This window comes from Lucilia cuprina, chromosome 5, assembly GCF_022045245.1.
Source record: "Lucilia cuprina isolate Lc7/37 chromosome 5, ASM2204524v1, whole genome shotgun sequence".
NCBI classification, from domain to species: Eukaryota; Metazoa; Arthropoda; class Insecta; order Diptera; family Calliphoridae; genus Lucilia; species Lucilia cuprina.
Window position 1 is genome coordinate 2,793,163 of NC_060953.1, and position 1,842 is coordinate 2,795,004.

Genomic DNA, 1,842 nt, shown 5'->3' on the forward strand with positions numbered 1-1,842 from the left:
CTAGACTATAGTCTATAGACTAGACTATAGTCTATAGACTAGACTATAGTCTATAGACTAGACTATAGTCTATAGACTAGACTATAGTCTATAGACTAGACTATAGACAATACTATAGATTAGACTATATACTAGACTATACGCTTGTATATAGACTATACTTTAGACCTGATAATAGACTTGACTTTAATACTGATTGTTCCATCTCTGATACCTACTCAACTAATAAATTATTACAATGTAAATATGCCAGCAAAATCCTTTTTGATTTTGATTTGCTTTTGTGTTATGTTAAGTTTAAGATAAAACTTAACAATCATACTTTATTGTTTACCATTTCGTTTCTATTGTGTTTTTGTGTTAATGTCATTTTGAAAGGTGTCGCGTCCAGTTTTTCTCTTTTTCTTTTATTATTTGTTATATAAAGAAACATTTTCATAATTTGGCAAATAATAAGACGCATAAAAATGAGCAATTACTTAAGGTTTCCTTCTTGTCATCGAGAATTACTTTTCCGCAAACAATTACCTGGATGGAGTATATGCATGAGGAGGAGGAGAGGAAATTGCTCAATTTTATGTGGAATTCATTTACTCATGTGTTTTTATATTGTAAGACAATACAATGTTCATATTAATGATTTGTTAGGTATGGTTCATGTTGCCATAGTTTCTTTAGTTGTATTATGACAGGATCATATAGAGGGTTTAAGGGATGTTGGGGAATGTTCCTAATTTGTGGAAACTAAATATGTCAAATTTGCTCAACAAAATTTTTGTCCTTTAAGGTAAATCCCGAAAGAAATAAATTTTCTATTAAATTTTATCAAAACCCTTTCCTTTTTGATTATTTTATTAAAATTAAAAGCTTTTCTATTCAACAACACGTCACACATAACGAAAACAAAGAAAACCGAAAAATATAATTATCTACTTTTTTAAGAAAATTAAAAAATGAAGACTTAATAGAAAATAAACAATTATGATAAAGGCGTATTACATAAAAAACAAAACAGCAAAATAACAATAGCAAGAGCAACCCGCTTTTAAAAATTTGACAGATACACCTGTCAATTGCAACAAGGAAAATAAGTAGAAAAAGGCGATTTCTAACAAAACAATGCATAAAACCCTCTCTCTTTCAATTTCAATTATCAATGAGTATTGAACAGCAGCAACAACAAAAGCTAAACAATAAGCACAAAAGCAAAAAAAGTAATAATGCTTTAACGAAGAAATACGAAAGTACAACCTTTAACAACAACAGCAAGGTTGTATGTAATCAAGCTTAAATGTGAGTTAAATATCTACTAGAAGGAAAGAGAGGGAGATAGAAATGCAGCAGCCTTCAATTGAAATCTAATCAATTGTTTTCCTTATTGATTTGATTCTCTAGTTTTTTTATGGATGGTGTACGTTTGTGGGTGTTGGAGGGGAGGAGAGAAAAAGATTCATTAAATGTTTTGCTGTATTGTATTTGTTTTTGCATTGTTGTTAATCCTATTCATATTTTTGGTAAAATGTAAGATTTTGACTGTTTTTGTTTAGACTCCCCTGAGTATTTTAATGTCCCCACATGGAATACATTATTGTTAAACCTGTCATCAATTGAAATTTTGAGTATTAACAAGGGTTTATATAATTTTTATATATTTTAATAAAATTTGCAGGTAGTTTAACAATGAATAAAGTGACCAGTTCTAGTTCAGATCTAGTTCAGTTCTAGTTCAGTTCTAGTTCTAGTTCTAGTTCAGTTCTAGTTCAGTTCTAGTTCAGTTCTAGTTCAGTTCCAGTTCAGTTCTAGTTCAGTTCTAGTTCAGTTCTAGTTCAGTTCTAGTTCAGT

General features: G+C 29.5%; 1 protein-coding gene and 1 long non-coding RNA gene across 2 annotated transcripts in view; one reads left to right on the top strand and one right to left on the bottom strand.

The window, feature by feature from the left end:
- Positions 1-1,842, bottom strand: part of LOC124420079 — a 74,673-nt gene that overhangs the window by 39,043 nt on the left and 33,788 nt on the right. The gene's annotated exons all lie outside the window — the stretch shown is intronic.
- The window catches only part of LOC111675227 (box A-binding factor), a 52,596-nt gene that overhangs the window by 31,830 nt on the left and 18,924 nt on the right, over positions 1-1,842 (top strand). The gene's annotated exons all lie outside the window — the stretch shown is intronic.